Genomic DNA, 15,013 nt, shown 5'->3' with positions numbered 1-15,013 from the left:
GTATTAATTAAAAGAACAGTGGCCTTGTGTTAACATATGTTATTGGCTGCTGGTAGTTGACATGACAGGTGGGTATGCTGTTTTATGTCACTCGTCTATATTAATAGCTTAGAAAGTCATCATTCATGTTGGAAAATGCACAGACTTAAAAAACAATTGATATTTCAACCCTAGAGGAGATTCCATGAATACCCTACATTTAGCAGCCAGCTAATAAAATCAGTGTATTAGTTAATGGCTATAAATAACTGAGAATGGAAGGTCATGAATTAGTGTTGGTCTGGATTCAGTCTGTCAAATACAATGATCTTATGACAATGTGAAACTGCTGACAGTGCATAATCAAGCTTTTAGCTTGCAAATCAAACTATTGATATTGTAAATGTTATTAAGAGTGTCTGTGAAATAAATAGATAAAAATAAATATTAAAAAATATTATGAAGCATCCAAATTGCTGCCTTTCATACTGTTCAGGAGAGATTTTTAGCTTTCTTTTTCTTCCCTTTTTCATGTGTTTACCAAACTGTTACAAAACATATGCACTATTTTTGAGGAAAAATAACACAAGCCAAGCAGAAGGATCTATTCATGATCAGAATGCAGTGGCCTTCATTATATTCCAGTTCGCTTGTAAGTGACTGATCGAGAGTTAGCAGATGGTGTTTTCTTTCACCCCTTTGCCTTCCTCTTATTTAATTACTCCAACTTAGTTTTTGTGCTGGCTCTATAACACCTAATAAGCATGTATATTTGTAAGATCATCACTTCTATGATCTCCAAATTCAGCAATGCTTAATCTACCCTCACTCAAGTATCTTAGACCAGGTATTTAAGCTACATGCCTAAGACCAGCCTGACCTCTTACACTTTATGTTGCTCTTGGATGTGTTTACATCAAATGAACAACTTAGCATCCACCTAGGAAACTGTAGCACCTGTGGAAAATATGTCTGGTAAGTAATGTATTATACTTAAGTGTCCTTCCTAGCAGCAACAGCTGCCATTAGTAGTATCACAGAGGGACTCTGCAGGCTGCCTCACTAGGCTGCGAGGGGTGTCCTTAGTCTGGGAGGGCAGTTTTCTAAGGGCTGATATATGGCCAGGCAGGAAGAAAGCTTGCAGATACGATGCTCGGGAGCTGTACAGAGATAACAGTGCCTCTATTTGACGTGGTAATTAAAACACAGGCTGTTATTCATAAATCGCAACAATCCCATTGCTATTCACATAACAATCCTCTCTTCTTCCTCAGTCTCTAATTTTATCCCAACTTGAAACATTCAAAACATACCTGGACAAGATTTATGGTGGGCCCTGACTCTCATCTGATGACGCTTCTTTCCCTCCCAAGTCAGTTCTGTTTCAAAACCAAGTATTTCTCACAGCTAGTACCTCACCAGCAACCCTTTCTATCAGGAATTCGAGGTCTAGTCTTGGTGGATTTAACACCAAGTCATGACTCCTGAAAGCCCTTGCTGATCCAGAGCCTGATGGAGCACAGCTCAAGGGGCATCCCAGAGTGGAGGGCCCCCTTCAGCAGAAAACCACAACACAACAATTCACTTGTGGTTGAGAAGATTGAGATTGGAAGACATGAAGGATGTGGGATGAACAGAGTCCCCTTCCATCTGCCTTTTCCTCGGTAAAAACTCAGGAAAGGAAGATTCCTCAGGCAGGAACATATACAACTCCTAGGGTCTGTGCGGGCTAAAGACACAGTCACATCTCCCTTCTCCCCAGTCTGCTGCCTCCAGTGCAATCTGGCTGATCTGGCTGTGCAGCAGTTAGATGAAGAGGTTTTGTCTCCCCAAATTGCTTTAACTTTACCATTCTGTCCTTTTAACAGAAGTTCTGCAGGATCAGAGATTCAAATACAAGTTCATTTTAAAGCAATCAGCAAACATGATACTGACATAACTGTTTTTTCCCATTACTAGGAAGAATTTAGAACTAACACCCACAGCACCTAAATTCTGAAGAAATTACATTATTTGCTGAGTAATCTACTAGCGGACATCAAAGACACAACTAAACTGCGAGCCTTTGTAATGAATCAAAATCAAGAGATAATTTTATTTTCTTCTTACATCTGTTTTAGCACTGATCTATGTAGCCCAAGTGAATTTAGTGATATAGAAACTGTGGAAAGATTTAATTGGCTGAAACTAATACAAATATTTGTCTCTAAGTGATATGCATTATTCATATCCACTACAAATGTCCAGCAGATAAATTCTGCTTGTTTCCATTTAAGGTGCAGATTCCTGGAATTAGCCAAGTTCCTTCAGCAACAATGTTTTAATCTGTTCCAGGACATCTGAAATTCTGGAATATCTGGAAATTTATTCTTCTGACTTGCAACTTAGAAGGTTGAGCATGACAGTAGTTTATTTTTCTCTTAAGGGAGCTTTAGGCAGCTGATGATTACTAGACAGAAAGACAAGGCTTTTTTTCTTTCTCCTGACTTCACACTACTTCTGAGCTAAAGAAAAAAACTATAAAGATGGTTAGAAATGGCTAATACAAGACCCAACTCCCATCCCTGTGAAATCCCTGTGGCGAATAAGGACACGGACTCCGTCTGAGAGGGCATGAAGATGAAGATGAAAAATCCCCATATTATACAGCACAAGCGCCTTTTTATACCTCACATTATGCCACGTATGCACTTCAAAGAATTCCCTAGTACATCCCCTAAGCAAAGGTCATCTCGACACTCTTCCTCTAATTTCCTTATCTTTATCACGCCCTCAGAACCGTTAACTGCCACCTCTTATCTCCCTTTTTCCCACGGCTTCTTTCACTTTCCATCTTCCCATGGCTTCTTGTTTACCAACGCTATGATACTGCTTGTACTCTCAGGCATTGATTCCTCCACAATCCCAAGATGCTCCATTAAGCTAGATTTCTGGGTTGTTTCCACCTCAACAGGAGTATCATGGCCCCAGATAGTATCCATGATCTGGTTCATGGTGGTTAAAGACAGAGTTTTAGGTTTCTTCCTGGTTTATTCACGATGCAGTCACTACAAGCCCTTTGGATAAGCACTTTACACAGTGGGTGTGAGGTTCAGCTCTAAGGATAGCGTTACACTGCATTAATCCAATGACTTTAATATCCTTACTCCTACTATCTTACAGCGATGTAGCTAAGAGTGAATCAGGCTGAAGATTTTGCGTATAGGTGATTCCATTATTATTATGAGGCCCTGCAGGCTCTAATTCTTTGCACCATGTGGGAGCCTTCCATGAATACAGAGTGCCATCTGTGCTTGGGTCTCATTCCTTAAAGAAACATTTAGCTTTCTATTCATCCTTTCTGCATTCCTGGGGCTGAGCAGTGTGTGAGTGCGTTACCCCTTCCTCCCTTGTGTCACCAGAGTTTATTGATCAGCCTCAGGACTAAAAACACAGCAGAGAGCCCTGCTGTTTCCAGTAGCTGTTGCCTATCTTTTGAAGCAGAGATGAATGTTTGAGCCATAATGTATTCTTTCGACATGAGAGCATTAACCTATTGTGCAAAATAAATGCAAGAGATTCTCAAACTGGGAGGAGAAAAGGCATTGGAGCATCAGAAAGATTGCACACCGAGCCTTTTGCTTCAGCTCTTGCAGCCTGAGCCTCTTGTATCTCTGACTAATTCGCTCCCTGTTCACCACAGGAATACTAATTGCCAGATGAAACTCTTTGTTCAGCTAATGCTCTAATTGTTGCTTAGAAAAGGAATTGTCTCTTGCAATCATTTACTCCTAAGGAGCCTTGAAACCTTATTTCTATGGTTGAGTCCAGAGAGCGCACAGTTATAAAGCTACTGAAATTACCAGACCAGAGTCACTGGGTCATAAAAAAAAAGCCCGATTCTTTCTGAAATGGGTTGTTCAAATCCAGATATGTAACATTTTGCCTTACATCACAGGTGAGCTGCGACAACCTTAAGTGCTTTGCATCATTCTACTGTGACACAAAAAACAAAAGACGTGGAGTTTCAGTATGAATGAGAATCCAAAAGTCATATTTGACTTACCAGCACTAAACCACAGGAGCCTGTAAAAGCTACCTGAAAACACTGAAACAGAAAAGCACAATCTTAATGTAGGTAAGCTTTTGAACGGAACAGGTCTTTGTGTTGCCTGTGTTTTGATTTATATCCATCTAGCCTGTACTTGAATCTAAAAATTTAAAAGAGCTCTTCGAGGTGCACGGATGCATACCTATTCTGCAGCACACTAAGGACAAGGGTACCTATTTGGGCATAAGTTCAGCTTCTTCAGCATTTTTAATGATTAGGATTTGTGACACTCTACCTGAACCCAAGAGCACACATTAGCACAAGCACACATAATGTATGCCTGCAGTAAAAAAAAAAAAACAAAACAACAAACAAACATGTCCTAGTTTCTCATGAGAAAAAAACCACATAAGTATGTAAAAGAGAACAGAATAAAAGTAGAAGAGATATGTACCACTACAAACAGGTCAATAAACTGCTGCCAGATTATATGTAAGGATAAAACCAGTACAGGAGAAAGTCACATAAGTAACTAAGAATTCAGAGACTTTTTTTTTTGCCTGAAGGCACTTCCTGGGCACATTTCATACCTTACAGAGGACTCCTCAGTGCATGCTCTGCTGACTGCGATCCTAGGCGTGGTAACTACCAGATGTCATTCATTCATTAAGACTGAAGTGGTCTAATGAAAAGCAAGATTTCTTAAGTTCGTTGGTAGTATAAAATAAAGCAAGACAAAAATATGTATAAATATCCTGCTAATGTATTGGGTAGTGCGTTTTAGAGCTAGTTACAGTATATAAAAAAAATCCTACTTATTTCTTTACAGAAATGTTTCTTCCTCTCTGACCTACCAAACCTTCAAGCATTAGACTGATCTGATTTCCTTTTTCTTGACTTTTCAAAGCTTGGTAATACCTTTAAGTTTCTTTTATGTGATCAGGTTTCTTATGATATCACTGTGTTCTCATCCCAGATTTGCTCAGGGTATGACTAACTATTCTCAGTTCGTGGCTCTATCACCTTTTCCTCTTAATAAACCAGTGTGAATGTTGACTCTTGCAACCACTCATTTCCAAACATAAAACTGCATACTTTCACTGTACTGTGGGAATGAAGGAGGCGGCTGTGGAAGAAGCCCTGTAAGGACAGCAATCATTATTCTTGTAAATACTTGCTGTCCCTAACCAAGAATGTTAGAGAATTCATCACTTTTAACACTAATTCTGTTCTGTATGAAGTATGAATTACTGATTAATGAACACCAATCTGTTTCAACTACATCCTACACCCCATATGGCATATAAAAAACCCTCTTAAAAATAAAGTTATAAAAAGAGATCTACTAAATCATAGCCCAACCCACGACTAAAGTAGGGTTTTTATCTATAATCTCATGACTTATTACATTATTCAAAATAGTTTAAAAAGTGACTAACAAGGATTCAGATGCTTCTTTGGGAGACTGCCTCATTCCCCAAAAATGGCATTATCAAATTTTTCCAGATATTCAGGGCAATTATTTCTTCCTTTATAGTAGACGTTGGTATTGAGTCTAGCAAGAATAATAATAGATAAGAAAAAGAAAAAAACTTCTACATAAGCCAAATATTCCCTGTGCTGAAAATATATTTTAACGAATAAAGAGAAAGGTGTTCTCTTAATACTTATCAATGATGATGGGACCGCATTAGATGTACTTTCTTTCAGTAATGCAGCTCTGTCTCTGATAGCTTATAGAACAATTTTTTTCCATTTAATGTCTTCTTTCTCAGCAATGCCCAGAGCAATGTTATTGGCAGTCTACGGCATATGACAAAATAACAGCTGTTAGCAAGAGCATTTTTACCTTAGCTATGCAAAAAGGAGGCAGGGAAACAAAGTAGCTGGGAGCTGTTTGAAGACTAGAGCAGGCTACTAGGCACATCTGGAATGAGATATAGCTCTCCTGAGCCATGTCTAGGTAGCACACAACCCCAAGGACACCAACTGCCCTAGCCTCCTGATCGTCCAGACTGGGAACCCGATGGCTGTGTGCTGCCGCTCCCCTCTCTTCTGCTTTCCAGGTCCCTGCCAAAGAAGCCAGGGCACGGTGAGAGGTGGTTTGGCTGTTACAAACTTCTCCTAACCTCACGCTGGAGTCCAAATGAAGCATGAACCTGGATGTAGGAACTCAAAGCGCTCCTAGCTTTGCCAGTTCAGACATAGCCTTGATGTCTTGCCTACATCATTATGCTTGTGTCCTTAAGTTTATGGGGGGTGGGGTTTTAAAACACTCAGACAAATAATTTTGGCATCAAGTATAACAAAAAGCCAGGGGTTCATGCAATAAGGCAAGCCCTACACAACGGTTACACTTGTTTTCAGTGAATAGGAGCAAATGTGACTATTAGCAGAGACTAAGTCAGTTTTGCATAAGGCATATCTAAAGCAGATTAAATCAGCATGTAAACACGTACAGAGTATAAAACTTGTATACATTCAATTTTGTTCATGTCAAACTCCAGTTCCAAAAAAAATGGAAAGTTAGTGGAAATTCATATCCAAAGACTATTCGATGTTATAACCTGAATAAAAGGTAGAGTTTTATTGGGTAGTATTCACTTACTTACATACTAGGACTTACATTGAGATTTATGGGCTGGTTGGGTTTTTTTGCTTCTGACTTTTTCAAAGAATACAGGATCACTAAACTTAAGTGTTTCCCTGTCATCCACAAATAGCCCTTAAAATCGTAGGTTGTTTTCTCTCTTTTCAGGATTTATTTGATTTTAAAAAGTATATATTTGGTTTTATACACATATTCCATAAATGTTACTTTTTCTATAATATTTGAAAGACCTTCAGGTGGTATATAGATCATGTATAACTTACCCTGGACAGGGGACATAAGGTACTTATCAAAATTCAGCCCTGTTATTGCCTCTCCTTTTATTTCTGTCCACTATAGCGAAAAGCTTTGTATGCCCTTCCAGTAAAGGAAGCAAGGCTGGCTGGCAGTCAGTGTGACAGAAGGAAAGCAGTGCAGCAGAAAATTGGATAACAGGATAAAAAACCCAAGGACCACGGGAAGCCCATCAAAACTGCCTCCTCTTGTCAAAAACCAGACAAGTGACAAGTACAAATATAAAGTATTATCCACAATTCAGTATTTCTAATGATATCACAATTACAGTCCTGCTTCCTATGGGCAACCACTTAACTTTTTAGGCTTGACCTTACAATAGCAAACCAAATGTGGTGTGACAAAACAAATCTGTGGAAGAATAGTTTGCAGTCAGACATCTGACTATACAGTCCCAAACAAACTTTTGTTTTTTTTTGTTATTTTCCCTTAGAAAAAAAGTACTTAAAGAGTATTGCTCAGTCACTGATCTAAAAAACATGTTGACTTAAGACTGTGTACATATTTAGTGATTCCAGATCGTGCATCAGGAAGAGGCAGGCAATTTAAATTGTCTGCCAACAGTTCAAGACTGTGGCTAATTCATTACTCACACATCTCTAGTTGGAGTACTAATTTAAACTCATGTGTGTCATATTAATTGTAATCTTGTTTCAAAGTGACAAGATAAATATCTCAAGGTACATAATATATTATGGACATAGGTCAAAACAAATGAGTGTCTAAAACAGATTAACACTAAATACATGCAATATGTCATGTTTGTAAATTAAGAAAGGATAAATTACATTAACATTTAACAGACTGTTCATTATACTTCATCTATGCTTAGGCTTAAATACACTAACAAATACTTTTCCTGCATATAAGGTCTCCTTAAACAACTCATACAGAATATTTAAAATTGCATACTTGGGATACAGAAGCAGCAGTTCCCAGATGCTATAAAGAACAGTACACAGTGCTACAGGATAAACAAACCTGGCACCCTGTTGTAGTTTCCTTGATTTATTCCTATTATTAGTATGAGTGTAGAAGAAAAATTCAAACATATTCCCTGCTTTTCTCCTTCCTTCCTGTTACAAGGTTAGTTAAACATATTGGAGACCAGTGGTTTAATTTAAAAGCAGTCTTGGAGCTTTTCCTAACAAGGAAAGCTTTGAGCAGCTTCATCAGTTCAATCACCTGAGCAACACACTGTCCTTACTGCACTTACAGAGCTCGATGTCCTGCTTCAACAACAGCCAGTGTCTTGTGGAGGCTAAACATGGGTCACTGGTATTCAGTAAAATGGGCAGTTACCTCAGCGTTAACAAGGCCAATGGAATAGTGTCTCATTCCTTATGTCTGAAGCCCCCAGGTAACACGGCTGTGGGGATTATCCAGATTAGAAATAAATTTGCTACATGTTTTGAGTGTGAGTAGTCTTTTGTAGACATTATTGTCTGGTTCATGCGGAATCTCATCTGGCTCCCACAAGGAAAAGATCCTCCAGTTCTTTTGGTAGTTTACAGTTAGATTACCTCATGCTAGTAATATATGTCAGACACTGGCTGATACTTTCAGGAAAGCTGTGCCTAGACCACTCTTCCTCATTCAAGCAGGTAATATCAGACTGACAACCAGAACGACAGAAACACAAGCTGGAAGATCACATTTTGAATCAATAATGTGCAAGGCAGAGGGAGGGTCACCACACATACGAAGGCGACTATGGAATATAAGATGCAATAATTTTAAAACTTTCTAAAACTCAGTATGGAGTTGAGCAGTCAAGAAAACCGTGAAAAAAGACATCCCAAACTAGAATAATTTTGTTTCTCGGTGTATTTCTTCCCACTTATTTTGACTGAACTGAAATATTGTGGCATTATTTTTTGTCATATCGAGAGAGAATATTTATTCAATGAACAAAAACTTACAGATAAATTCAATCTGACAAAACAGTCTAAAACTTGCATGAAAAAACAAGTGAATTTATAAATGTAGCACTCAGCACTCAGAAGTGTTCACATGCCAGGCAGACATATACCTGATATGCCATCAGGTTATGATCACTGAGATAAAATTCTTTTATGAACATAGTATGTGAGTTGATTAATGAGGCGGAGCTGTTGAATGACCTCCAAAGGTCCCTTCCAACTTGAATTATTTTATTAATATTGATATCAAATTACTTTTATGAAGTGTCCTAGATCATTGGAACTGCAGAAGGAGCAAACCTGAGGGCAAAAATGTGATCCAAAGAGTACCCTCCAGGGAGCCTTAGTAGAAATGACAGGAAAATTTAATGTTTTCAGGTTTTTAGGCAGGAGCAAAAGCATCTGCTTTGCATGTCTGGGGGAGCTAGAACAGAACAGAACGGGGTATTGCCAGTGAGCGCTCAGAGAAAGGGAAAGACGGCCAGCAGAAGTCTTTCACGAACAGCTCCTTCCCATGTTCTCCTGTTGGATAGTGAGATATGTGGAAACAAAACCTTTGCAGATTGATTTATTACTTCAAAAATATGTTTTCCATCGAATGTTTCATGTTATAACTGATACTTTGTTTCGAGGACATAGTCTGCTCCCTCATTATTCTTGTAAGGGCTCCAAAGAAAATGCAACAAAAGGTTAGTGCCTTTAGTCTAGAGCAGGGCAAATTTTTGCACTTTTTAAAAATAATTTGTGTTTGGAAACATCAAAATTTTGAGTCAAGTACCTTTCTCAAACCTGCTGAAATAAATGGAGATTACATACTATATTTAAACAGGCAGAGAGATCAGGGGTCAGAGACACTTTTTGCAGCAATAATGACAACACGTGCAACTTTTTTTTCCCCAGGAAATTCTTAGATCTTGACATTTTGAAGGCAGTGAAGCCATTTTGCTTATTTGTTATTTTTAGGAGGATTTTGAACTACACTGAGCAGATGCTAAAACAGATGGACACTGTCTTTTGGAAAAGTGGGGAAAAAATCTGATTAGAAAATGTCATGCTATTGTTTCTATTTTTTTCCAGATGAATAAGCTATGAAAGGACTTTTCCTTATGTCATAATTTAAGGAAAATATAAATGATGACACTACCTTAGTCAATACTACATAAGCAGCTAGGTCCTGGCCCTGCTCCACTCCTCTTTTTCTAAATAGTGATCTCACACTGGGTAGCCCCAGTCTCTGTTTTCCCCTGGGGAAGAGCATTTCAGGGTGGCAAGAATCACAGCAGACTGTAGCTGGAGTCAGAGCAATCTCAAATGGGCAGGAGGCCCTATGGAGATGGTGAACCTTGCTCTGACTGGGGACAATGGCAACAACTTGGCAGGCTGAGTTGTTTGCTATATTTTGTTCTTTCACCACCTGGGCTAAATGTCTTTGTGGGAACCCAGCAGGGCTGGGAGAAGGAAAAAAGAAGAGATGCTACTCCTCACCTCTTGATTGTATCTTTCCTGCCTACTGCTTGCCCCAGGGGCTGGAGGTGCTGTTGCTCTTCATAAAAGCCTCCCTAAAGATTCCATGTGTCCTTCCTCCTGGCCCTGCACCAGCCAAACTGTTTGCCATTCAAAATCGGTGCATGGGGACATCTTTGTTGCTTGCATATAGCTGTTTCAGCTCCAAATTCAATCAGCTTGAAAGCAAATTTATATTGGTGACTAGTCTAACTTGTGTCATAGCCAAAGAATTTCTGTTTGCCCTAATATTGGAGTTGTATGATAGAGATCTGCCCATGGAGGGGTTGCACACTGTGAACAGAGCACAAGGGGGAAAAAAGGGGATTTGTTAACTCATCTGAGTTCTGATCTTTCCTCTTCTATAGAGGACTCATCTCTCCATGTTTCATCTGTAAATTAGATAACAGACTGGTCAATAAACCAGGCAATTTTTCTCAGGCTCTCCAGTAGCATTTGCTGATGTATCAGCTGGCAGGAGAATTCTCTGGTTTCTTCCTCCATCACACCAACCTGCCTTTTCTTTTTAATAATTGTTCTTTCTATTGTATTCTGTTCTATTGATTTTTATTCCTTGCTTCCAAACAACGTAAGAAACAATTACAAACAGTTAGAATCACAGCCCTATGAATAACTGAATATATGCTTGATTGACTGAATTGGAAAAAGATTCATTTTAAGACAAGCTGGAATAAAAACCTGAAAATTCAATTTTATATACAGCAAAATACTTCAGTCATGTCTAAATGGAATACTTTGTTTCATATTTTTAGGTGTCTGGAAGTTAACAGGATAGATCTATTTTTACATAGAAATTCAGTTCCTACAAGAAAAGCTGTTTTGATAGTGGAAGGACTTTGCTTTTAAATTTTGCAGCAAGATGTTTCAGCATTGGATGGTTTTGGAGTTCTGTTTTTCTTCACTGAAAACAATCAAAATGAATTCAGGAAATGCTTTGTTCAACTCAAATTGGTAATTTGGGGTGAAAAACATTTCAGGCAAAAATATTCACCCATCTCCTGTTTGAAACAAGTTTCTTTGTGATGATGATTTAAAGTAAATGTGAAAAATTTGCTTTTGGTCCCAGTTTGTCCTTTGGCAACATGGAACCATGCTGTGAGTGCTTCTGATGATCTTTTTTGAGGCAAACCTGAAACATATCTGGGGTATGCTGTCTGGTGGCCTTATAACTTGTATGAAGTGAAGCGTGTGAAGTTGTATAAATATGAAATTTTAGCCTAACTGAAATTGCAGCAATTGCAATATAGGCTGGATTTTAAACTGCTGGATTTTAAAGTTGCTGCATGAACTCTTTAACAACTTAATCAAAAAAAGGAACAGCTTTTTTTGCTGCACGATCAGTTTGCTAAATTAATTTAAAACAATGGTGAACTGACAATATATAGACCACACACATGAGAATATCGATGCAACGAAGTTATGTCCTTGCAACAATATGGTCGTGTTATGTCATAACTGTGCCAGCTGAAGACTGAGAAGTTGTTCTAGCTTCTTTAGAGCAATGACTTTTTAAGCTAGTTTGGAAACAGATCAAAGAAATTAACTATCATGTTAAGTACATAACACTATGCAATAGAATAAGAGTCTACCTTAGAATTTATACCTTTTTCTTCTGTACAGAAATATGAAATATCCACTTCTTTTCCACTGTGATGTGTATCCACAAGTCTTTAATATTCTTCTTCTAGGATAAGTCATATTCTCCATGCTCTTATTCTCACATAAAAATTACATGGAAAAATTACTGTGTACCTCCTAACATATTTTTATGATGCAATAACCAAGTCCAACTTTTTGATAACTTCATTAAGCTGAAAATATTCATAATATCTTTAACCTTATTGTTCTCACCTTTGCCTCAGTATGCTCCTTGTGACTTTCTTCTTTTAGGATTATATGCTCCAGCTAAATCCTTAATTGGATTTAAGTATCATACTAGTGGCCCTCATTCTCCTCTTTTTATATTGTATATAAATTAAGAAGAAAGCATAATAGTCTGTCAAACAGTTGTTCTACCTCAGAAGTCACCCAGATAGGGAGACTGATAACTACTGGATTTCACAAAGCTTATCTTTTTCACAGTGTGTTTGTATCATTTTGAAAGAATGCACCTACCTCCCTTCTTTCTTTCCATGTGAAGACTTTCTTTCATGTGAGTAACAGAAAAAATACACAGTCAAGAACTGAGAAGAAACCAGGAACAAACTATCGTGCTAAAATAATGCACCAGACTAGTTACCCCAAAGAAACCATAGGAGGCAGTTGAAACAGCATTTGAGCTCCTTCAGCACAGCTCCCAGCAACTTCCATTCCCATCGCTCTTCAAACAGCTGTAGGTTATTAGAAAGGATCTTGAACTGAACCAAAGAGCCCTTCTTAGGGTCATTTCTTATCTGTTAATGAAGACCTGATGTTGCTGGAGAAATACATATTACAATCCCTGCTGCTTGGTGGGTGACATAAGCTACTAAGAGTTCTGTCTCTTATCTGTGTCCTATTGAAAAGTTAATTTTATATCTCCACCTTTTTGTGATCCCTTGATACTAACAAACAAGAATCTTTGCACATAATTATTGGGTTTATGGAATCTTTTAAAATACAATTAGAGTAAAGCAGATAACCCAAAATTTATTCACCTTTTAAAAATTTAAAACTTGCATGAATAATTAAAAATACAAATATTCATTATTTTGGGGGGAAAAAAAAGCAGCTTGAACAATTCTGGAATTATATTGTTAAATCACCAAACACTGCTAAATTAAATGAGTGAATGGTGAACATTTAAATTAGTTCTAAGCATCCCTGAAAAACTCCTTTCGCCAAAGGACTAAAGTTCTATGTGCAGCACATAGTAGGCACAAGGTCAAAAGTTAGTGAATTTTAAAATTTCACACAAGATCAGTGTGAGTCCTACAGGACTGAAAAAGTGAAAATATGGGACTTTTAATTCTGTGCTCTTGTGAATGTTTAGTAGCAAAGCACATTCTCTTAGGTCAGTGCCTTAAGATGCATTAAGAAAGCTTTCTGGAATTAGACATCTGCTCCAAGACAGCAACAAAGGAAATAAAAGTGGAGTGAAAAGAAAACTTGCCACAAAAAACATGTAGTGCCAATTATTTATATAAACAAGAAAACCTCCCATTCTACTCTATCATTAAGAAGCTGTATAGAAAAAAAAAAGTACATTTTTCCTTCCAGTGTACAAAGAGTTTCCAATTCTACTGTGCAGAGCAAAAAAATGATAGCTTGTGGTACTGAGTCATGGGAAAGTACATAAATATTTATACATGTTAGTCATTACTAGACAATAGATGCTTTCAGTGAGATACATCCCAGCTGGGACACAAACAGCATCAGGTATTAATGTTCAAGATCTTATGTTTTGCATTAAAACTCAATGAAAGAGCAAAAATATATCAGGTCTACACTGGCATAAAATACACAGTTGTTTTTTCAAGTCCCAGCATCAACTTAATCAACCATGAGAGCCTATCTGAAACCATACTTGCACAAATACTAAAGTGTTTATGAGTGGTACATTACAGGATCACATTTTCTACGAAGTTTTAATGAAAAGGAAAAGATTCAGCTAGAAAATAAAAGGCTGTTGGGGAGAAAAAAAAAAGAGGTAAATATGCATCCTTCTTAGGAAAAAAAAAGGCTTTAACCCTCATTCATTGTAGAACCTAATCACAAGAGCTGCTATTACTGTATATTTATTGATAAAAGAAACTAAAAGTCTCCAAGTATTTTAAAAACTGGGATTCTTACCCTGAGGAATACCAGAGTGTGACAAGCTGCACCCTACAGATAGATTTCAGGGCTACATTATGTGGTACAGAAATAAAAAAAAAATTAAAGCTCTGCTCTTTCGAAAAACCAGCACATTGTGGTTTTATATGCCAGTCTTTGCATAGTCAGAGGAGGCTTAAGAAGCTATTAAGTAACCTAGACAGAGAGCCAAAAGTTCATGAACTGATGTTTACTTATGTAAACTGGCATTTAAAAGAAAAATAGATGAACTACAGTGTGTAGAGAAGCATCTTGGCACCATTTGCATTCTGCAAAACCTGCATTTAAAATTAGTGGGTTACTGTAAAGCGTGGACTGCAACAACTGAGTCTCAGAAGCTAAAGTACAGTGGGACAGTTGAAAATTTCTGCAGAGCACAGTAAAATTTTTTAAAGGCTAAAATGCATCTTTTGCAATCCTGTAAATACTTCCTTGCTATTATCATTAATATTTATATTGTTGTCTCACTGAAAGTGTTCACAATTTCACAATTTTCTTGGCTTCAAGAAATCAGAGAGCTGTGGGTTTTGAAAGGTAGAAAAGTAGTCTTTACAAAATCCTCTATTTCATTACAGAGGACCTTTTTTGCTAGAACAAACAGAGCATGTCAAATGTCGTAAGTGGAAGAAGGTTTTAAGCTTTGTCTGGGACAAATTTTGCCGAGCAGGAATAGCTGGCTTTAGCATTTCATTTGTGCCAGTGTAGTTAGTATCTGATCCAATTTGGATGGAAAGTGTCTGTTCCAAATGTTCAGCAGATGGAAGGGTGGTGAGTAGTCACAAGGAACAGGTTATTTCTATTACAATAAATTGCTTGGAAAACCAGGTATTCCTCCACTGCCACTGACAGATGTCATTATAG

Source organism: Calonectris borealis, chromosome 6 (assembly GCF_964195595.1).
Source record: "Calonectris borealis chromosome 6, bCalBor7.hap1.2, whole genome shotgun sequence".
NCBI lineage: Eukaryota > Metazoa > Chordata > Aves > Procellariiformes > Procellariidae > Calonectris > Calonectris borealis.
This window is presented reverse-complemented; position numbering follows the sequence as displayed.